Consider the following 24,257-nt stretch of genomic DNA (forward strand, 5'->3'; position numbering starts at 1 on the left):
ATATTGATAATTGTAATAAAAATAATTTGTGGGAATCATTTACTAGTTCTGACACCCCTGTCTGATAGTCCAACTCCTCCATTAATAACCATAGTAATTACAAACTTCGACATAATTGATTTACATATTAAGTTTACGTACTTACTCAATATACATATAATCGATCCGTGATTGCAGTCATCCGTTTTGTAACTTTATCAGCCATCAAAATCTCTTAACGGAATTTAAGTATCTTGATTTCTGAAAATCTCTTCCTTTGTGTGGACTGGATGTAGTGGTTGCCTTGGCCTTGCCAATTCGAATGTGAATCGCCCTAGGAAAGACTATGATGTATCACATCATTTCCTGGTCGCACATGTGTGCTGCTCCTGTTCATTGTTGTGAACACTGCGGCCTGTTTCTGGTAGCCAGAGTATGGGGGCTTTGTCGAGACTGGGGATGATGCGCTGGCCTTTCCTTCATCCTCCTAAATATGTGCTGGGCTGATCTCGAGGGCTAGTCATTTCCCATTATGACTGATGTTAATCATCACCTTTCCGACGGGCCTAGAAAGTGACCAATGAGGCAGTCTACCGCGGAATCTGACTGAGTGAAAGCGCTACATGCTAAATATTGTCGTGGAGCTGTTTGGAGCTAGAGAAGTTGTTAAGCTGGTCATCAGCCGTCACAGGCTGTGCTGCTGCTTCCCTACTGTGTTTCTGGATTCTGCCAGCGACCGCCCGTGAGGAGGGTGGGGGGGGGGGGGGGGGGGTGTCTTGGACCCACCGGCAGAATTTTGTGTTTTGAAGCAGTTATCATTTCACGTTTCCAGAACTGGCGCTCTATCGTGATCAACAAGGATACTTTTTAGTATGGAAAGCCTACGACGCATATGGAAGTGCATTCCCGTACGCGGGCATGCAATTCTGATGATGCATTTTGCCGTTTTTCTCGTCAATCGTTATGTTTCAATGAGATAAGAAGAATAAGCCTCATAGCAAAGGCGCGACCCGCTAGCAAGTTGGAGGTGGTATTGATAGGGGTGAGCAGTTTGCTAGGTTTAGCTGAGGTTGAAACGTCCCCTTTGAACAATTATACATGACTGTGCTTAAGCTGACACACAATATTTTTTAGCGCAATGCAGTCTGACTTTCAATAATCCCTACAAAAGAATGGCCCTCACTTACATTAACCTATACCTTTCACAAATCACTTACCTCACAAAAATCTTCATTATTCGAACTACTGCAATACAGCGAGCGCCACTACTGCCAGCTAAATAAAAGATTCAAACTACTGAAGGCACTAACTACTGATAGTTAACATATGAAAGATTTTGATAGAGAACAGACTATGTATTTACCTCAATAGTGTTCAAAAGTCATAATGTATATAGCAGTTCATGACATCCAGTCTTACAAATTTCAAAACTCCGCCATCTCTCTCCCCACATCCACCACCGCTAACCACAGACAGCACACAACACAGCCAGTGATTTTTATATAGAGCGCTACGTGGCGTTACCAATATAAAAACCTTAACAGCCTACTTACATAGCCCCCATGCTCCCCACAAAAAATTTTACAAATTGTTTTGTGCAGTGGCCAATACAGATTTGAAAATTTTTTTCATAATTACAATAACAAAGAAATGAAATGCACACACTTATCGATACAATATTGGTCAAAAGCTAAAATGTTCTCACAGTCCATAAAGACAGTCCTGATCATACATCACAGTAAAATTGCAGTGTTTTTTTCTCAAAGTCTGAGCAGTAAAAGAAAATGCACATGGAAGTAGTGGATTTCCATGCAGTCTTGAAGAAGTAGTGTTGTCCTTCAAACAGAAAGACAGTGCTGACTCTTCACATGCAGGCAGGTAATGGGCCAAAACAGAGCAAACCCACAGCAGAGTCAGTCGAAGTTTTGAAGAATATTGGTAGGTAGGTCATCACAGAACAGACCACTGTAGCCTTGTTAGAGATTATGGTATTGGTGGGCCACCAGAGGTGCAGACCCACTGCATCCTTGTAGAAATAATGGTATTGGTAGGTCATCAAAGCTGCAGACCCACTGCAGTCATTGTAGAAATAATGGTATTGGTGGGTCATCAAAGGTGCAGACCCACTGTAGTCCTTGTAGAGACAGCCAACAGCCATCTGTTGCAACTGTGCAGGTGCACAATCAACACCGAAGAGTCTTGCAGAGAATATAGCAAGTCCATAAACCACCACTTGTGCACTCACTAAATTTTTTTTGAAATGTCCTTAGAACCAGCAATGCTGTTATCCAGTCCCTTGCTGAATTATTAACACACGTGCAAACACTATCAGTCCCTACTTCTCACATATTGTCCATATACTATGACCAACATAAATGTGTGCAGTGAAATGTAACTTACAAGTTACTTAATTCGATGAACTGGCGTCAATTACAGTTTTATAACATAAGAATACAATAACAAAGGTACAAAATACATCATTAAAGAACATAACAGTACAGATAACATTTGTACTAACACAGGCTTTACAAAAGAATAAAAGAATAGAAATAAACATATACATGAGTGTTAGAAGAATTGTGACATAAGTACAAACATAAAAGATCAGAATAACTTTTGAAATATCAACTTCACGCACGAGCATTAAAACAAAACAGAATAAATAATGTCTAAGCGTATTTACAAGGTAAATAACATATTATCAGAAAAATTCTACTACATAAATCTTATTAGCTAAACACATAAAGACAGGAAGAACACAAATATACAAGAGTACACAAACACATAGCTTAATAACAGAAAGGGAAAGGACAGGATTTGTTTTACTGCAGTATCTTGCAAACAAAACTTTTTTTACTTCTGGGAGATCTCCCTTCGTTCTTCATTAATTCAATAAGTGCTATCTATACCTGCTTTATGTACTTTTTTCGTAAAACTTCTCAATGCATTTCTTCCAATTCGTCGCAACTCATTCTCCTATGTAGTCTACCCCTCTTAAGCTAACTTAAATCTACTGAGATCAGATGCTAAACTAAGGGACGAGGCAGTGCAGCAGCACAAAACAATTAATACAAACAGCAATGAAAAAAAATGCAAATTGGCAAAGCTGGCAGCAGTAAATGTAATAACTTATATCTACACATGACAAACCCACAAGCATAAAAAATAGTACACTAAAGACAACAACGCAGATAAGGGAAATGCATATTCACATCTTATTGTCCATGTAATTAAAGTGGTGCACCACAAAAACTTATTCTATGACATAAATTACGAAGTACTTGAAAAGAAATCTATGTATGCAGTTCCTGTGAAGGGAAATGTCTTTTTGTGCTCCCTCATTTTTTTGGAAGTATATCACAAAATTATTATTGACTGGATCTGTAGACAGAAAATATTTATATTAGTACATCTATAAAGTTTTATTTTAACCAATGCTGCACTGCAGCTAGAAGCTAGATATTAAACAAAATAGGCAAAGCAAGGCGTGGAACGTCATTCACTAGCCATATGGCATTTCATAATGCAGTAAAAATCTTTCAACTATCAAGAAAATAGACATGAAATGTTTTTCATCATTTTATTTTCAGTAAATATGATAAATTAAGAACTCTACAGTGTAATCATGTTTTCAAGTTTGAGCATGTCGTATTTGCGATGCTTTCTACAAAGGAATGTCAATAGCGAGGATAATGCCCTCTTTTTTTTCACCTGTGCCTCTGAAAGGCACACATTAATGGTTTGTTTCCAGGTGGCTGTCGCGCAGCTGGGTGCCCACGACGCATTACGTGCAGGTGATCACTTAACTTTCTTACCGAAATATTTACGACACCAGTTTCCGCTACAGTGGCAGTCTCATATAAAAATATTTCACAGGTCAAGAATATGCGATACAAATCTGTAGAAACAAAATCCTTTAAATATAATAGTGTCCAAAAAATTTTCGTCGGCATTGTGATACACTCACGCATTTACACACATTTCATAACTCTTTAAAGTACGATTCTTGGTTTCCATCACCCTTTTTCACAAGTAAGAGTCCCTAACCACTACTCCCTATTCCTTACCTTATTACACATATACATATTCATCAACACGTCTTCAGTCTTTCATCATAATAAATACATAGCATAATCAGATTCCTCATACAGCATCATCTCATTGATCATAAACATACCTCAACAGCATAATACACATCATCGTCGCAATAATAACATCATAACAGATCAATCAAATCTCAAAATCGTAGTTTTCTGAATGTTTTAAGACCTAAAAAAAATTCTCTGCTCATTTCAAAAGTGTCATCTACCTCAAACGTACTTTAAAAACCATGATCCCATACCAAATACGTCATACAAAGCTATCATAGTATCACAATGGTTCCAAAAAAGTATGAACAGTTCACAAAGTACAGACAAAATACAATTTCATACGTGTGAAGTTATCCACCTGCGTAATTGCGTAAACATGTGTCACTGGCGTAGTACAAAGATTTTTGTTTCTCTGTCAAATAATCAGATAGCTGTGTAATTCTGTGTTAAGGCTCCTTGTGCTTGTCAAACACATGATACACAAAGTAAGCGTGTATCCCTCTGAGGATACGCTTATTGCCGTGATGAAGAAAGTACTGTGCTGTAACGTATTATTGTGCTAAAGAAAAGGCTGTCTCCTTGTAGCTATACCACAAAAGTTACTACGAAAACATGTTCTACTTCCCACAAGAATTCAGAAAAACTGTGCAGATATAAAACAGATACACTTCAAAAGCAACATTTTAAATTGTCACTCAGTAGTAGCATCGTGATAAAATCGTGTAGCTGTCAAACAAACCAAGTTTTAAATCATCTTTAATATCACATAAAGTACTTTAAATCCAGAATGCGTTCTCAAGTAAACCAAAATGTTGCATTAAAATCTCGTTAGCAGTGCCAGGATATGTTCTAAGTATGTAAGCCTGATGTCGTTACGTAATCGTGCAACTAACAAGCAAGAATGTAATATACAACACTGTGTCGTCTGTTCACTATAACAATGCAGTTCGTAAATCTCGGTGGGATCTCCACAGTTTAAATAAGTTCTCTTGGTTCTTGACTGGATATTTAACTTCAAACATTGTTGCATGGTAACAGTTTCTAAGTCTGACAAAGCGTACTAGAAAAGTGAAGTGAAAAGTTTTATGGCAAAGACAAAGTTAAAAGGCAGATTATCTCTCAATAAATAGTTTTACGTGTGAATTGTGGTGCAATCCTTTACTCTTCCTAGTGGACAGAGTTTAAACTTCGGTAAGGAATACTGGAATTTTTCTCAATGTTAGCGTCTATGTTATTTTTCTCCGAGCCAGCCGGCACACGTGGCTGCCTGCGGTGCGAGTCATTGTCTGTTTCTTTGTTGGTGCGCGTCGTTATTGGGATTAGGAGACCTACAAATTCACCTTGACGAGACAGCCCTGCCCTGTTTGAAGCTCGCCAGTTCTGTTGGAATTCAGGTCTATCGTTTTGTCGGTAGTGTACATACACTCCTGGAAATTGAAATAAGAATACCGTGAATTCATTGTCCCAGGAAGGGGAAACTTTATTGATACATTCCTGGGGTCAGATACATCACATGATCACACTGACAGAACCACAGGCACATAGACACAGGCAACAGAGCATGCACAATGTCGGCACTAGTACAGCGTATATCCACCTTTCGCAGTAATGCAGGCTGCTATTCTCCCATGGAGACGATCGTAGAGATGCTGGATGTAGTCCTGTGGAACGGCTTGCCATGCCATTTCCACCTGGCGCCTCAGTTGGACCAGCGTTCGTGCTGGAGGTGCAGACCGCGTAAGACGACGCTTCATCCACTCCCAAACATGCTCAATGGGGGACAGATCCGGAGATCTTGCTGGCCAGGGTAGTTGACTTACACCTTCTACAGCACGTTGGGTGGCACGGGATACATGCGGACGTACATTGTCCTGTTGGAACAGCAAGTTCCCTTGCCGGTCTAGGAATGGTAGAACGATGGGTTCGATGACGGTTTGGATGTACCGTGCACTATTCAGTGTCCCCTCGACGATCACCAGAGGTGTACGGCCAGTGTAGGAGATCGCTCCCCACACCATGATGCCGGGTGTTGGCCCTGTGTGTCTCGGTCGTATGCAGTCCTGATTGTGGCGCTCACCTGCACGGCGACAAACACGCATACGACCATCATTGGCACCAAGGCAGAAGCGACTCTCATCGCTGAAGACGACACATCTCCATTCGTCCCTCCATTCACGCCTGTCGCGACACCACTGGAGGCGGGCTGCACGATGTTGGGGCGTGAGCGGAAGACGGCCTAACGGTGTGCGGGACCGTAGCCCAGCTTCATGGAGACGGTTGCGAATGGTCCTCGCCGATACCCCAGGAGCAACAGTGTCCCTAATTAGCTGGGAAGTGGCGGTGCGGTTCTCTACGGCACTGCGTAGGATCCTACGGTCCTGGCGTGCATCCGTGCGTCGCTGCGGTCCGGTCCCAGGTCGACGGGCACGTGCACCTTCCGCCGACCACTGGCGACAACATCGATGTACTGTGGAGACCTCACGCCCCACGTGTTGAGCAATTCGGCGGTACGTCCACCCGGCCTCCCGCATGCCCACTATACGCCCTCGCTCAAAGTCCGTCAACTGCACATACGGTTCACGTCCACGCTGTCGCGGAATGCTACCAGTGTTAAAGACTGCGATGGAGCTCCGTATGCCACGGCAAACTGGCTGACACTGACGGCGGCGGTGCACAAATGCTGCGCAGCTGGCGCCATTCGACGGCCAACACCGCGGTTCCTGGTGTGTCCGCTGTGCCGTGCGTGTGATCATTGCTTGTACAGCTCTCTCGCAGTGTCCGGAGCAAGTATGGTGGGTCTGACACACCGGTGTCAATGTGTTCTTTTTTCCATTTCCAGGAGTGTAGTTTCTTATTTGTCGGTCATGTGGTGGAGAATTTCTCCCTGAATGATCACTGCACAGTGGACCGTTGCGACTGAAGTTATTCTGTCTCCCATGATAATAATAGTTCTGGTTGCCGTATTGTCTGTCTCTATGATTGTCTCTGTTATATTTATTACAACGGAAATGCGATCTTTCTCTGTAAATATTATTCTGCCAGTTGCTGTCATATGGGTGGTGTCTGTTTTGGTCACGATTTACGTTGTAAGAATAGCCTTGTCGTGTCCAGTTATTATTTCTTTCCTCGCGGAATTGTGACGGATGTGACCTGTAATTGTTGTGTCCCTGTTTTCGCGTCCCGCGGTTGTCAATGTCAATTTCTAATTCTTGTAAGAGTCCCTGAAAAGCTTCAATGTCGTCTTTGCAACGTCCTGCCAAAATAATATGCCGTAAATGTTCAGGTAATTTGATTAAGCAAATGCGGATGAGTTCTGAAGGGCTGTATGGGTTTGACAGGTACTGATTCTTGTGCAACATGTCTTCAAAATATTTCACAAGACTGGAAAATTCATATTGTTCGAAATTTTTCATCATTATGATGCCATGTTTTACTCGGTCTTGTGTAGCTTGAGACCAATACGCTGAGAGGAAGGCATGATAAAATTCTCCTTCACTGTGGCAATCGTGAATGACCGATCGCATTCTTACAGCTGGTTCATTCTCCAAGTAGCCACACATAAATTCTAATCTGTGCTGCAATGACCATTTGGGAGGAAAACAATGACTGAATTGATGAAGCCATGCTTGTGGATGAATGTCGTTGTCAGAATTCTTAAATGTTTTGAATTTACGTGTAGTAATAAACAGCTTATAGTCAAAATCATCGTGTCGGCGAGTCGCATATCGGTCATTGTTACGTCGTGTCGGCGGTTCCATCTCAAAATTCGGTGCACCTTGCCAATTTCTTTCATAATTTCCGAAATACCCTGTGTTATTATTTTGTGGCTTTCCCGTATTTCTAAGTCCCTCTTCCCGTGTTGGAGCGCGAGTGTCCTCTGAAATATGTAATTTTTGTATTGCCTGCGTCAACTGATCTTGTACTTCCCGGATTTCTCTTTTGTACTGTGTATTGATTTGATTTTGATTTTGTTTGAATTTTCTAATTTGTTCATACTCCTCTGCGTCAGTGAAGGCTATGGGTCTTGTGTCATTCAGATCATCATCTACCTTTGTAGATAAGTTAGTGAACTGATCCGAAAGTTCGGCTACTTTCTCCGATAGTGAACACATTTCCTCAGTGTGTTTTTCTGAACCAAGTTTCAGAGTGTCCATTTGTGTTGAAATCGAATCTACTGTGTCCTTTAAGTTTTCCTGAGTTCTTGCAAGTTGCGTAACCGAATCGGTGGATGCAACTGAGTCCATTTTAGCTTGCAAGGTGTCGTGATTTTCACGAACAATAGTTTGCATTTCTTTTATGGCTGCTTCGTAATTCAGTAATGCATTTTCATGCCGCGATAAAATAGGTTGAAAATGCTCACAAATTTGTGTTTTTACGTCATTACAGATTTTTTGACATTTCAAAATGGTTGAAATGGCTCTGAGCACTATGGGACTCAACTGCTGTGGTCATTAGTCCCCTAGAACTTAGAACTACTTAAACCTAACTAACCTAAGGATATCACACATATCCATGCCCGAGGCAGCATTCGAACCTGCGGCCGTAGCAGTCGCACAGTTCCGGACTGCGCGCCTAGAACCGCGAGACCACCGCGGCCGGCTTTTGACTTTTCGATTCAATGTTATGTAACTCAGTAGTTAAAATCTTCACGTGTTTGTTCAAGTGTTGTGTCTAACTTTGGAAGATTTTGTTCCATTGTGTCTAACGTTTGAAGCTTTTGCTGTGTTTGTCTCTGATTTTGTTCCATTGTGTCTAACTTTTGAAGCTTTTGCTGTGTTTATCTCTGATTTTGTTCCATTGTGTCTAACTGTTGCTGTGTTTGTCTCTGATTTTGTTTCATTTGTTGCATTAATTGCAATAATAATGTATTAGTGTCTGGAATCTGTTCCTCTATGCTTTTCGGCAGTGCATTTGCACCGGCAACATTCACAGTTTGACAAGCAGAAAATGTGTCTTGACTTATTTAATAAAACGGTGAAGACGCAAAACCTGAATGTACATTATTTGCAAGATTGTGTCCTGTCATTTCTGATTCCTGAGGCGAGATGTTGCCGACCGATCGATCGATAATGCTTCCCTGTTCACTAATTGTTTCACTGCCTACACCATTATTTGCAGCCCGTTCCATTTCCCTATGCACAATTACCAAATTAGTACTTTGAACGGTTCAATACCACGTCCGGCCATTCTGATTTAGGTTTTCCTTGATTTCCCTAAATCGTTTCAGGCAAATGCCGGGATGGTTCCTTTGAAAGGGCACGGCCGATTTCCTTCCCAATTCTTCCCTAACCCGAGCTTGCGCTCCGTCTCTAATGACCTCGTTGTCGACGGGACGTTAAACACTAACCACCACCACCCCCACCACTACTTTGAACATTAGTTAATTCATTACATGGTGGCGCTAACACACTGCTTACGTCTTCACTGTCATTTCTCGGTTTACTTTGGAGCCTAGTATTACGTTTTTCACACGCCATTATTGTCTCAATATTTCACACGGCAACACAGAAAAACACAATTTGAAGAGGAAAAATAAGAGAACACATTAACATAGCACTGAAAATAATATCTCGTTAATTGCAAGCGCAGCTGCGAAATACTTGCTGCAAATCTACATGCATGCCACAACTGTTTTACTGTACAACAATGAAAAACTACAACTACAAAGGAAATTCTCTCTATAATTACGCGCTAGCAATAAACAAAAGCTACACTAACTACACAAACAGCAAGAAAAAATCAGAAGATTCCAGTGAGGTATCCTCGGCTAAGGGTCAACATATGAAACGTCACTTTTGAACAATTATACATGACTGAGGGCAACGCAATCTGACTTTCAATAATCCCTACAAAAGAATGGCCCTGACTAACATTAACCTATATGTTTCACAAATCACTTACCTCACAAAAATCTTCGTTACTCGAACTACTGCAATACAGCGAGCGCCACTACTGCCAGCTAAATAAAAGATTCAAACTACTGAAGGCACTAACTACTGATAGGCATAGTTAGCAAATGAAAGATTTTGATAGAGAACAAACAATGTATTTACCTCAATAGTGTTCAAAAGTCATAATGTGTATAGCAGTTCATGACATCGAGTCTTACATATTTAAAAACTCCGCCATCTCTCTCCCTACATCCACCACTGCTGGCGGCTCTCCTCCAACTGCGCAACGCTACTCGCTGTTAACATCCATCTGCCCAACACTACAATGGCAGACAACAATGCAACCTAGCCACAGACTGCACACAGCACAGCCAGTGATTTTCACACAGAGCGCTACGTGGCGTTACGAATATAAAAACGTAAACAGCCTACTTACAAGGTCACTAAAATTCGTTTGGTTCCGTGGAAATTTCTGGGCGGTGTTTTTGTGTGACTTATTCGCCATTTATTGCGAACTGTATTCCAGCTTTTATTTGTTCATCAGTTACATGTTCCATAGATCATCTGAACGGTTCTTTTATCGAAATGATGTGGAACGATTCAGTTTACAGGACATGTATACGTGATTAGTACTGACATTAATAAACACATTATTTAAAATTTCCTTAACTACCTGTCAGACAGTTTGTGTTATTGGCCAAATGATCAAAAATTTTTGTTGCTTCATATTTAGCTCCTTTCTGGACTACTTACAGCTTAAACACTGGCCAATATACGTCGTTTCCCCTCTAGTGTTGTAGATATGTACGCCCCAGTTCTTTTCAAATTCTGATAGATTATTTATGATGAATTTCATTAGTAGAGGCACGTGCTGGCCATTAAAATTGCTACACCAAGAAGAAATGCAGGTGACAAACGGGTATTCATTGGACAAATATATTATACTACAACTGACATGTGATTACATTTTCACGCAATTTGTGTGCATAGATCCTGAGAAATCAGTACCCAGAACAACCACCTCTGGCCGTAATAACGGCCTTGATACGCCTGGGCATTGAGTCAAACAGAGCTTGTATGGCGTGCACAGGTACAGCTACGCTTGCAGCTTCAACACGATACCACAGTTCATCAAGAGTAGTGACTGGCGCATTGTGACGAGCCAGTTGCTCGGCCACCATTGACCAGACGTTTTCAGTTGGTGAGAGATCTGGAGAATGTGCTGGTCAGGGCAGCAGTCGAAGACTTGCTGTATCCAGAAAGGTCCGTACAGGACGTGCAACATGTGGTAGTGCATTATGCCGCTGAAATGTAGGGTTTCGCAGGGATTGAGTGAAGGGTAGAGCCACGGGTCGTAACACGTCTGAAATGTAATGTCCACTGTTCAAAGTGTCGTCAATGCGAACAAGAGGTGACCGAGATGTGTAACTAATGGTACCCCATACCATCACGCCGGTTGATACGCCAGTATGGCGATGATGAATACACACTTCCAATGTACGTTCACCGCGATGTCACCAATCACGGATGCTTCCATCATGATGCTGTAAACAGAACCTGGATTCATCCGAAAAAATACGCTACTGAGTGGAAATATGCAAAATATGTTTGGAGGATGATACGTTGACTTCCAAAATCAGCAATTGTACGAAGAGCTAAAGTAGCCGAACTTAATTGTTTGAGAAACTTAGTAATATGCTTCTTTCAGAACAAGTTTTCGTCAATATGTACACCCAAAGTTCCAGGTTCGAAAATCAGTCGGTAAGGTAATGGCATGGGTCTTCTGGGATGCAGAACGGATAATTGTGCTGTATTATTTGCAAAAGAGTGTAACTACCAAAGCTTCATACCATTGCACCCTCCTGCGCCTTTTGAGAGAAGAGATAACGAAAAAAAGGAGCGGAAAATTGGCATGCGGAGTTCTTTTGCACCAGGACAACGCACCGGAGCACAAAGCCCTCGCAACACTGGAAACTCTGCGTGACTGCGGGTTCGAATTGTTACGTCATTTGCAATATTTTCCAAATTTGGCTCCATCAGACAGTTTTCTTTTCCCAAACCTAAAAAAGACCTCAGAGGACGAAGATTTGAGAACGATGATGATGATATGACTGTTGCTGTGAACGCTTGGTTGGACTCGAAGTCGAAGATCTCTTATTTGAATGGTTTGCATAAGTTATCTGAACGTGCACGCAAGTGTATTAGTATACAAGGGTGTTATATTGAAAAATAAATTGGTATTATGAAATTTCTGTAATCCTTTTTTTTTTAGGCCAGAAACTTTTCAACCCCCCTCGTATTAACAGCTGGCGGCTCAGTGGTCGGCTACCGGAATCTTCCTGAGAGCAGTTAGATACCAGCAGGCCGTTAATTACTGACTTTGGAGTACTGTAAACTTGAACCCCATCTCGCGGGATTAAGGTGAATCCGGCGGCCCTTATGTACACTGATTTGACAGTGTGTGAGTGTAGAGGATTAGTCCGAGTCCTCCGGTAAATGTTTTCGAGTAAATCAGCTGAGCAGTATGTCGTGTAATTTGTCTCGCGCACCGCACGTAGCTTAAGCCGTCCTGCCACGGGCCGAGGCAGCTGACGTTTCGTGATCCTGGACGGGACATCCGAGCCCACGGGTGACAGCGCAGTCGCCCCACGGCCTGAGCTAGTTGACATTATTCGCGCTCTCAGTGCGCTGCAGCGGCCGTTGTCGGCTGTATTTGGCTCGCAGACCAAACAGTTTCTTTACGAAAACGGATGCTAGTAAAATAGCTGCATTAACTTCGTGGACGATTATCGAAGAAGAGCGAAGAAAATCGCCAAAAAAATTCTAGATTCGTCGATGGCTTGAACAGCGAATTCCTGGTAGAAGAACTCCACATAATACTGTACAACGATATGAAGTACATACTAGTAGAACTTATTCGTTAGTTCAACTGAATTTTCATCCTAAATTCAGTTTTAAATTGAATATAGTTAAGGTGTAGTGCCTAATGTCAGTTTGCGCATACATAATGTTCATATTCTCGAAGCTGCGTTGACTACCAACGCTCTGAAACAACGTACTTCACCAGATAGATTGAAGACAGAGATTCGTTTCGTAATTTCATTCTAATGATCTTTTTTCGAAGCTGCTCACCATCACTGAAAAAGTAATTTACCGGCAATATAGAAACATGAGACCATCCATAAAACCAAAACAGGTATAGATATACACTCCTGGAAATTGAAATAAGAACACCGTGAATTCATTGTCCCAGGAAGGGGAAACTTTATTGACACATTACTGGGGTCAGATACATCACATGATCACACTGACAGAACCACAGGCACATAGACACAGGCAACAGAGCATGCACAATGTCGGCACTAGTACAGTGTATATCCACCTTTCGCAGTAATGCAGGCTGCTATTCTCCCATGGAGACGATCGTAGAGATGCTGGATGTAGTCCTGTGGAACGGCTTGCCATGCCATTTCCACCTGGCGCCTCAGTTGGACCAGCGTTCGTGCTGGACGTGCAGACCGCGTAAGACGACGCTTCATCCAGTCCCAAACATGCTCAATGGGGGACAGATCCGGAGATCTTGCTGACCAGGGTAGTTGACTTACACCTTCTACAGCACGTTGGGTGGCACGAGACACATGCGGACGTGCATTGTCCTGTTGGAACAGCAAGTTCCCTTGCCGGTCTAGGAATGGTAGAACGATGGGTTCGATGACGGTTTGGATGGACCGTGCACTATTCAGTGTCCCCTCGACGATCACCAGAGGTGTACGTCCAGTGTAGGAGATCGCTCCCCACACCATCATGCCGGGTGTTGGCCCTGTGTGCCTCGGTCGTATGCAGTCCTGATTGTGGCGCTCACCTGCACGGCGCCAAACACGCATACGACCATCATTGGCACCAAGGCAGAAGCGACTCTCATCGCTGAAGACGACACGTCTCCATTCGTCCCTCCATTCACGCCTGTCGCGACACCACTGGAGGGGGGCTGCACGATGTTGGGGCGTGAGCGGAAGATGGCCTAACGGTGTGCGGGACCGTAGCCCAGCTTCATGGAGACGGTTGCGAATGGTCCTCGCCGATACCCCAGGAGCAACAGTGTCCCTAATTTGCTGGGAAGTGGCGGTGCGGTCCCCTACGGCACTGCGTAGGATCCTACGGTCTTGGCGTGCATCCGTGCGTCGCTGCGGTCCGGTCCCAGGTCGACGGGCACGTGCACCTTCCACCGACCACTGGCGACAACATCGATGTACTGTGGAGACCTCACGCCCCACGTGTTGAGCAATTCGGCGGTACGTCCACCCGGCCTCCCGCATGCCCACTATACGCCCTCGCTCAAAGTCCGTCAACTGCACATACGGTTCACGTCCACGCTGTCGCGGCATGCTACCAGTGTTAAAGACTGCGATGGAGCTCCGTATGCCACGGCAAACTGGCTGACACTGACTGCGGCGGTGCACAAATGCTGCGCAGCTAGCGCCATTCGACGGCCAACACCGCGGTTCCTGGTGTGTCCGCTGTGCCGTGCGTGTGATCGTTGCTTGTACAGCCCTCTCGCAGTGTCCGGAGCAAGTATGGTGGGTCTGACACACCGGTGTCAATGTGTTCTTTTTTCCATTTCCAGGAGTGTATATTTTTCACAGTAAGTTTCATAATAGCAAAAACTTCTAGTGTGTAAGTTGTGCTTACAATCAGACATAGACTGGTTGTCACGTTAAGATTTCTGGCCGCTGAGGAAACATTTTTTTCCAAGCTGCTCTTCATCACTGAAAATATTTTTGCAGGTGACATATAAAGGTGAGCCAGTCCATAATATCGACTAATGTCTGAAGTAGTGTCGGAGGGAATTGAAACCATGAATCCTGCACGGCTGTCCATAAATCCGCAACAGTACGAGGGGTTGGTGAACTCTTCTGAACAGCACGGTGCAATGCATCCCAGATGTGCTCAGTAATGTTCATGTCTGGGGAGTTTGGTGGTCAGCGGAAGTGTTTATACTCGGAAGAGTGTTCCTAGAGTCACTCCGTAGCAATTCTGGACCTGTGAGGTGTCGCATTGTCTTGATGAAATTGCCCAAGTCCGTCGGAATGCACAATGGACATGAATGGATGCAGGTGATAAGAGAGGATGCTTACGTACTTGTCACCTGTCAGAGTCGTATCTAGACGTATCAGAGGTGCTACATCAATCCAACTGCACAAGCTTCACATCATTACAGAGCCTCCACCAGCTTGATCAGTCCCCTGCTGACATTCAGGCTCGATGGATTCCTGAGGTTGTCTCCATACCCGTATACGTCCATCCGTTCGATACAATTTGCAACGAGACTCCTGCGACCAATTAAGATGTTTCCAGTCATCGAAAATTCAATGTCGGTGTTCACTGGCTCAAGCGAGGCGCAAGGCTTTGTATAGTGCTGTCATCAAGGGTACACCAGTGGTTCGCCCACTGACGCTTTCTGATGGCCCAGCTACGTGTATATGGTCAGCAATTTGCGGAAGAGTTGCACTTCTGTGACATTGAACGATTCTCTTCAGTCGTCGTTGGTCCCGTTCTTGCAGCATCTTTTACCGGCCGCATGACGTCGGAGATCTGATGTCTTCCTGGTATTCACGGTACACTCGTGAAGTGGTCGTACGGGAAGATCTCCACTTCATCGCTACCTCCGAGATGCTGTGTCCCATCGTTCGTGCGGTAACTATAACATCACGTCCAAACTCACTTAAATCTTGATAACCTACCACTGTAGCAGCTGTAGCCGATCCAACAACTGCGCCAGACGGCAGACACTTTTTGTCTTATATAGACGGCGTGCGGGGTAGCCGCCCGGTCTGGGGCGTCTTGTCACGGTCCGGGCAGCTCCCCTCGTCGGAGGTTCGAGTCCTCCCTCGGGTATCGGTGTCTGTGTGTGTGTGTGTGTGTGTGTGTGTGTTGTTCTAAGTGTAAGTTAGATTAAATAGTGCGTAAGCTTAGGGACCGATGACCTCAGCAGTTTGGTCCCATAGAACTTACCACAAATTTCCGGTTTTCGTATTAGACATTGCCGACCACAGCTCCGTATTCTGCCTGTTTACGTATCTCTGAAAAAATGATTCAAATGGCTCTGAGCACCATGGGACTTAACAGCTGTGGTCATCAGTCCCCTAGAACTTAGAACTTCTTAAACCTAACTAACCTAAGACATCACACACATCCATGCCCGAGGCAGGATTCGAACCTGCGACCGCAGTGGTCGCTCGGTTCCAGACTGTAGCGCCTAGAACCGCACGGCCACTCCAGCCGGCCATATCTCCGAATGCGCATGTCTGTACCAGTTTTTATCGCCCTTATTGTTTCATAGTAGCAAAACCTTCCAGTGTGTAACTTGTTTTTACTTTCAGACACAGACTGGCAGTCACTGTAAGTTTTCTGGCCCCTGGGCAAACATTCCAGTCGTTGGCCTTTGCAGGAAGAATTACAGCAAATGCGTTATTTATATTAAATAATACAGGGTTTTGAGATAATACTTCTATTAAATGAGTAAGACAGACCCAGAATGTTTTAGAAAACAAAAGATGAAAAAAATTGACAGAGGTGAACGTGAAGTTGCAACTTATCTCACCAGAACTCAAAAGCTCACGCTGCTGTTAACTGCGCTACAGCTTCTCTGTAGCAAACAGGTCTCCGTATATGGCATACACTGTTAAAAGACTGTATCTACAAATGTTGCTACCTGATATTTAGTACGCAGATTGTATCAAAAAGACGCGCTTCTGATAGATCATCATTTTGCCGTAATGTTCAAACGGTATACTTCCGTAGCTCACAACTTACAAGACTAAAAGCGACAACTACAGGAAGCCTTTACACACCTATATTTAGTTTCGTGTCATTTTATTATAACAAACGCATTTTCGAGAGCTTTTAAATTTACTGGTGCTCTAAAACAGCTTTTATTCATACCACGTACTGTACAAGAAAGAAAACCTACCAAGTACACAGTTCAACGCCATATAATATGACGGCTGTTATGTTCTGCCTGTGGCGTAAAAACGATGTCGCATCTCATTGGCTACGTTCCTCTCCACGAGGCAAAACTCTGACACTCCAGATCTCTTATTTCACGCTCCGCTGTGCAGTGGGACGTGGAGTTCCAGACTGTGACGTCACCAGCTCCTTTTCCACGTGCGTTTTCACGTCCCGTGAGGAGAAAGCTTTAGAGTTCGTGGAATCTGGGCTCAGACGACGGTGTGACTTCGCGCGACGCCACGGGAGCTCTGAGAAGTAATGGAAGGAACGTTTTAAAGTCTTCAGGTACTCCTGTTCACTTAAGATTACACTTTTGGATGCCGAACTGTGAACTTATTTACGTATCAACGCGGATTGCACCGTCCATGTGTAAGACAGCCTATACTCTTCTTTCATGATACTCCAAGTCGATAGACTGCAGAGCGCTTATAACGTTAGCTCTGCAACACTGGAAGCACTATTTACACATCTTGTTTCGTTATTTTAGCTGTTTCGACAGTTTCTTTTCGTATTTGAAACACTTTTATACTCTACACGTCAGGTGAAAACAGCAGAACAAGCCACCTTTGCTCTAACAGTCTTTAGTCTTGGTCTGTGCCACCTCCCTGTCTGGCACGTTAACGCTGTGGGCGTTGCGCTGTTCGCAACTGTTGCGGCAGTAGTTAACAGCTGGCCGTAGCGGGCGGAGTGAGGGAATGCGCCACTGAAGCAGCGTGCGAGTGGGACTAGCGATAGACTGCGCCGGAAACTAGAACCATCGACACGAAAATGAGATGCATATACTCTACAGAGAGAGACAGAGAGAGGGGAGGAGAGAGAGAGAGAGAGAGAGAGAGAGAGAGAGAAAGAGAATCCGCACAGTGTTGAGACGTCTGTGAGGCTACTTGCGAGGTTGCAGAAGTGGTCGACGAGTCAACGGTCAATGCTCGAGGCCACGTGTACGAGGGTAAAACACCCGCGCTGTACGTCAGCGGAACGTTCCCGTCTCCGCGGTCGGCTGCGCTCCACGAGAAGTTATTTTTATTTCGAAATAACTCGATAAGAAAACCTGCCTAAAGAACAACACATACCGCGGTATTCTCACTTGTGACAGCGATGACTGGTGGTAACAGCAGCAGACAATTTTATAGACGCCTCGCGGTTAAGTCAACGTTAGACTGACAAAGAACGTATAGCGAATGTGTATGACGTGTTAGAACACCGTAAGTAATATGCTCTATATCCGCCATTTTATAATACGAAATAGCAGTGTCTTAGCTACACTACTGACCATTAAAATTGCAACACCAAGAAGAAATGCAGATGATAAACGGGATTTCATTGGAAACATATATTATACTAGAACTGACATGTGATTACATTTTTGGGTGCATAGATAATGAGAAATCAGTACCCAGAACAACCACCTCTCGCCGTAATAACGGCCTTGATACGCCTGGGCATTGAGTCAAACAGAGCTTGGATGGCGTGTACAGGTACAGCTTCAACACCATACCACGGTTCATCAAGAGTAGTGACAGGCATATTGTGATGAGTCAGTTGCTCGGCCACTATTGACCAGACGTTTTCAATTAGTGACAAATCTGGAGAATGTGCTGGCCAGGGCAACAGTCGAACATTTTCTGTATCCAGAAAGACCGTACAGGACCTGCAACATGTGGTAGTGCATTATCCTGCTGAAATGTAACGTTTCGCAGGGATCGAATGAAGGGTAGAGCCACGGGTCGTAACACATTTGAAATGTAACGTCCACTTTTGACAGTGCCGTCAATGCGAACAAGAGATTCCCGAGACGTGTAAACAATGTCACCCTATACCATCACGCCGGGTGATACGCAAGTATGGCGATGAAGAATACACGCTTCCAATGTGCGTTCACCGCGATGTCGCGAAACACGGATGAGACCATCATTATGCTCTAAACAGAATCTGGATTCATCCGGAAAAATGACGTTTTGCCATTCGTGCACCCAGGCTCGTCGTTGGGTACACCATCGCAGGCACTGCTGTCTGTGACGCAGCGTCAAGGGTAACCGCAGCTACGGTCTCCAAGCTGATAGTCCATGCTGCTGCAAACGTCGTCGAACTGTTGGTGCAAAGTCGGAAACGTGATGGTACACATTTCTCCTACTTTCACAAGACATCACAACAGCGTTTCACCAGGCAACGTCGGTCAACTGCTGTTTGTGTATGAGAAATCGGTTGGAAATTTTCCTCACGTCAGCACGTTGTTGGTGTCGCCCCCGGCGCGAACCTTGTGTGAATGCTCTGAAAAGCTAATCATTTGCATATCACAGCATCTTCCTCATGTCGGTTAATTTTCGCGTCTGTAACACGTCATCCTCGTGGTGTAGCAATTTTAATGGCCAGTAGCGTATTAATAAGTACGATGCAGTCTTCCTTCGGACACGCAAGAGTGTCGCAAGGAACATTCCGTCGTCCTTCTTTATGATGTAGGCACCGGTATTTCGTATTTATTCGCCAATACCAGGCGCTCCCTGAATAAACACGTTCTTCCAGAGAGGGAATATACGTAATGCACGGCTGCAGCGTGTAGCGCAAGGACGACGACATGCGGAAGTTCGAGTCTGGCCGTCATTCGCGCACTGATGGCCGAAGCGGTTCAGACAACCACTCGCGTAAAGCGGGAAATTCGAATTTTAGTCTTGTCTGGCACCGATTTTCACTGACATCATTCGAATATAAAACCGATTCTGGTTCATATTAGCAGTTGCGAATACATTTCCTATACTGTACAATACATTTTTGGCGTTTTTTCCACATTCAGGAATACTATGGTCATAGATACATCATGTAGAAGCAAGACACAAGACAGACAGACGGTTTAAATGATTTTCCACTCAACGTTAGCTCGGACGGTGTAGCGATAGGAAAGAAAAGCTAGTCTCAGATGTTAGTGAACGGGCAAACTGTTACAGGCATAAAATACACGATAATGGAAGGGCTGGAGGTAAAAAATCCTCCTGTGAATATCACGATCGAAGTGTCAAGGAAAAGAAGAAAACTTAGAACTTATTGACCCTTCCACAATGTGGCCATTAAAGCGAAACACAAGCTCTACTGGTTAATGAAAAATCGGCCAGGAATATATAGTAAGAATCATTTCGACATTCGCCTGAAGCGCTGAAGAGAAACGTAAGCCACAGTTAACGGACAGAGTGCACACACGCACGCATTGGACACGTATTCGAGAGGCCCTCGGTTCAGATCCTCGTCCAAACATTGTGCGTCACGTTAATCATTTCAGGCCAATGCGGAGATGAATCTTACAATGATGGCTCACTGGTCCCCTTCCGCATCACGGTACAGATCCAGGCCAGTGCTCTCCTTGATAACTGTACGTTCATCGTTGACATCTCAACGAGACGCAAAAATCGCACTTAATTCCTGCAAATATGCTTCACCAGTACTGGTATAGTTCTTAGAGACAACGACGAGGCGCATTTTAAGACTGAGAAGCTGTACACTGTTAAAATGCGAATGTTATCCCTTTGGAAAAGTTGGGAAAAACCATGAGTATAAATTAAAATTCAATCTCTTCAGGATAGTGAGAATTATTATTTATGGAGGACTCACAGAAGATGTCACAGGACAAAACAGTTCAGAAGTAAAAACAAATGGAGGAACCACTGACATTACACAGACTGAAAAAAAAGAAAAAAAGGTTTAAAGGTAATATCGAAGCATATGTAAGAATTCAGCAATTGTGGTGTACGCAGATAATACATCAGTAATGACGGCATAGAGAAAAGTAGTATATCGCGGAATTTCAGCTACAAGAATCTTTACTCTTAGACAGGCGTTTGTCAAACAAGCATTCCCGATGGAAATGAATGTAAGTAAACAATTGGCTGGGAAACTTCCTGGCAGATTAAAACTGTGTGCCCGACCGAGACTCGAACTCGGGACCTCTGCCTTTCGCGGGCAAGTGCTCTACCATCTGAGCTACCGAAGCACGACTCACGCCCGGTACCCACAGCCGTACTTCTGCCAGTACCTCGTCTCCTACCTTCCAAACTTTACAGAAGCTCTCCTGCGAAACTTGCAGAACTAGCACTCCTGAAAGAAAGGATATTGCGGAGACATGGCTTAGCCACAACCTGGAGGATATTTCCAGAATGAGATTTTCACTCTGCAGCGGAGTGTGCGCTGATATGAAACTTCCTGGCAGATTAAAACTGTGTGCCCGACCGAGACTCGAACTCGGGACCTCTGCCTTTCGCGGGCAAGTGCTCTACCATCTGAGCTACCGAAGCACGACTCACGCCCGGTACTCACAGCTGTACTTCTGCCAGTACCTCGTCTCCTACCTTCCAAACTTTACAGAAGCTCTCCTGCGAAACTTGCAGAACTAGCACTCCTGAAAGAAAGGATATTGCGGAGACATGGCTTAGCCACAACCTGGGGGATATTTCCAGAATGAGATTTTCACTCTGCAGCGGAGTGTGCGATGATATGAAACTTCCTGGCAGATTAAAACTGTGTGCCCGACCGAGACTCGAACTCGGGACCTCTGCCTTTCGCGGGCAAGTTTCATATCAGCGCACACTCCGCTGCAGAGTGAAAATCTCATTCTGGAAATATCCCCCAGGCTGTGGCTAAGCCATGTCTCCGCAATATCCTTTCTTTCAGGAGTGCTAGTTCTGCAAGTTTCGCAGGAGAGCTTCTGTAAAGTTTGGAAGGTAGGAGACGAGGTACTGGCAGAAGTACAGCTGTGAGTACCGGGCGTGAGTCGTGATTCGGTAGCTCAGATGGTAGAGCACTTGCCCGCGAAAGGCAGAGGTCCCGAGTTCGAATCTCGGTCGGGCACACAGTTTTAATCTGCCAGGAAGTTTCATATCAGCGCACACTCCACTGCAGAGTGAAAATCTCATTCTGGGAATTGGGTGGGAATTTACAGATAATACAAATCATATAACAAACGTAACATTATAAGTTTTGAGAAAGAGAATGGGCAACTTTGAAAGAATAATATAGCAGAGATAGAAACAGCATAGTGAGAAAATGGAACAGCGGTGGTGACCCAACATGCAAACCGGACAGATAAAAGGTCTTTTATGAGAGATAATACTTCGATAGACGCGTAGGAGGCAGTTTAAATGCAGCTCTCCGCTCTGCTGTTGACAGCACGGACTAACTAACATCAACCTGTTAAAACCCTGTGCAACAAATGAGTAGCAACACCGGCGAGAAATGCGAACCCCTAATGCCGGTTAATGCCTCGCCCATCGATCACCCATTCAACAGTTTTACGAAAGAGCTGTATGTCAGTTACGAGTTTCACAGAAGCTTGGATGACGTGTATGTCAACAACGACTTTGACGGTGTAACCCACTTACGCGTTATGCCATTTGTTGACATCTAGTAAACTGAGTCGCCGCCTCTCCCGGGCAGTGCTGTAACAAATGAAATGGTGGAAGCCGCCTTGCAGACAGACACGATATTTGACTTTGTACCTCTTCCTAGAGACTCTCTAACATAGTTTTCTGCGAAAACATCACTAGGAGTAAAAGTTAACGTTTGTAAAAATAGTATCATTTGGAAAGACAACGGCAACTGAAATGAAGTTTTATTAACGTCATAACAAGACAAAAACGATCATGAAAAAAGAACCTACATAGTATCTGTATCTGAAGAAGCAAGCAGAGGCACTCGATACGTGATGGTACGTCAGCAAAGTGAGCTTAGAGAATGTTTGCCCACGCCATATGTTTGCGAGTCAATAGTGATTACTGGAGATCCGTGACGAACAAGTTTCTGAACAGCTGTATCGCATGTACATGTAACGATTAAGAGGATCCAGGCCAGGAAAGCCTGGGAGTGAATTCGTCATCCTTCGTGATGGATTAATAAAATGAAAAGACGGAATGCGATCAATCAAAAACGTACCCGCAATGCTGTCACTCCTTCCTGGGACTTCACAGATAAATTACGACTTACCTGCACAACTGCCTGTCTCCTTGAGCGTTCAGCGTCGAAGCTCGCAAACTGAAACAAGTTTAATAATTTCTTCATGTGCGGGTTCACTTCCTCAATGTAACTTATGGATGATGAACCATTTTAACCCCCATAGTCTGTCAGTTTTGTTCCTTTAATGAAGAATGCATATAAGTTACGTTACTGGCCAGTTTCAGTCTTAGGTCATTATCATACGTCTGCAATATAATACCAAAAGTACAGTTAACAGGAAATACATCTTACTGCTTAACATTAAGATCGCGTATTATAATTGTCGTTTAAATTACTTGCAAGATATTTGTGATATGTGCGTCACATTTAAAAGTTTAGGTTCGTGTTATGTGGGGCAGAAATGTATCGAATGCTACAGATATCGTCTTGCATATATAAATCAGCTTACAAGAACAACTTTCACAACAGGTCGTGTAGGTAAATACCTTACGAGCAGGTAACTTACTAGCCCTTGCTATTTTCAGCATTGGCATGTAAAAACTAAGACCAATTTTAAAAAAATGTAATGCGTGTTTCCCGCGATTTGTAACAGTTGTGTGTATCCTCTCCATGGCCTATCACTTTAACGTTGGTGGGCAGGTTTGCGTGTCTCAGTGATCCACTGAGCTACGCTGGCGGGAGTTATGCTCCTGGTAGGGTCACCCATGCCAGACAGGTCAGATGGTGAGATTCCAGATAGAGCGTAGTCTCTCCAGGGTGTAGGGAAGCAGCCTACTCACGCCGTATAAAATTCACATCAGTCTTTCCATTGTGTGCCAGCCAGTCCGCTGTAACTAGCTCTGAGGTCATAAATGTTGCGCAATACTTTAAAAATCAAGTAAATAACCTGAAACGTTTCTAGCATGTCAGGAGTAATACTAAATCAATATGTGTTGAATATCAGTTCAATAACTTTAACCATTTTCGATATTTGGACGTTTTCCTGTAAAAATCATTTGCGCAACAGAAAAGAGCTAGAAACTTAAAAATTTATATTTAGATTCCTTTTGCATAACAATTTAGTAGAAACAGTATTCTGGATCTCATAAATTAAAATTTTACTTGAAATTTATGTTTTTCTGGTTTTTGTCTTAAAAATTAAGGAAGCAAGATCGATTAGTGAATAAATAAAGGTAGGATGTTTAAATTTAAATAGAAGGGAGATACGCTACAATCATAAAGATGTGAAAAGTTTCCACTGAATAGCTATAAAACTATAGCGATAGCGTATCTCCAAAGGGCAAGTTCAGAGCTCGTCTACTGCGTGTAGTGTAATTAAATTAATTCTCTCGCCCAAAATATTGGACTTAGCCAGGTC

The 24,257-nt window shown here is 43.8% G+C and overlaps 1 protein-coding gene across 1 annotated transcript in view; it reads left to right on the plus strand.

Moving 5' to 3' along the window:
* Window positions 1-24,257, plus strand: part of LOC126273155 (uncharacterized) — a 91,757-nt gene that overhangs the window by 42,946 nt on the left and 24,554 nt on the right. The window lies entirely within an intron of this gene.

The sequence above is a fragment of the Schistocerca gregaria genome, chromosome 1, assembly GCF_023897955.1.
Source record: "Schistocerca gregaria isolate iqSchGreg1 chromosome 1, iqSchGreg1.2, whole genome shotgun sequence".
Lineage (NCBI taxonomy): Eukaryota > Metazoa > Arthropoda > Insecta > Orthoptera > Acrididae > Schistocerca > Schistocerca gregaria.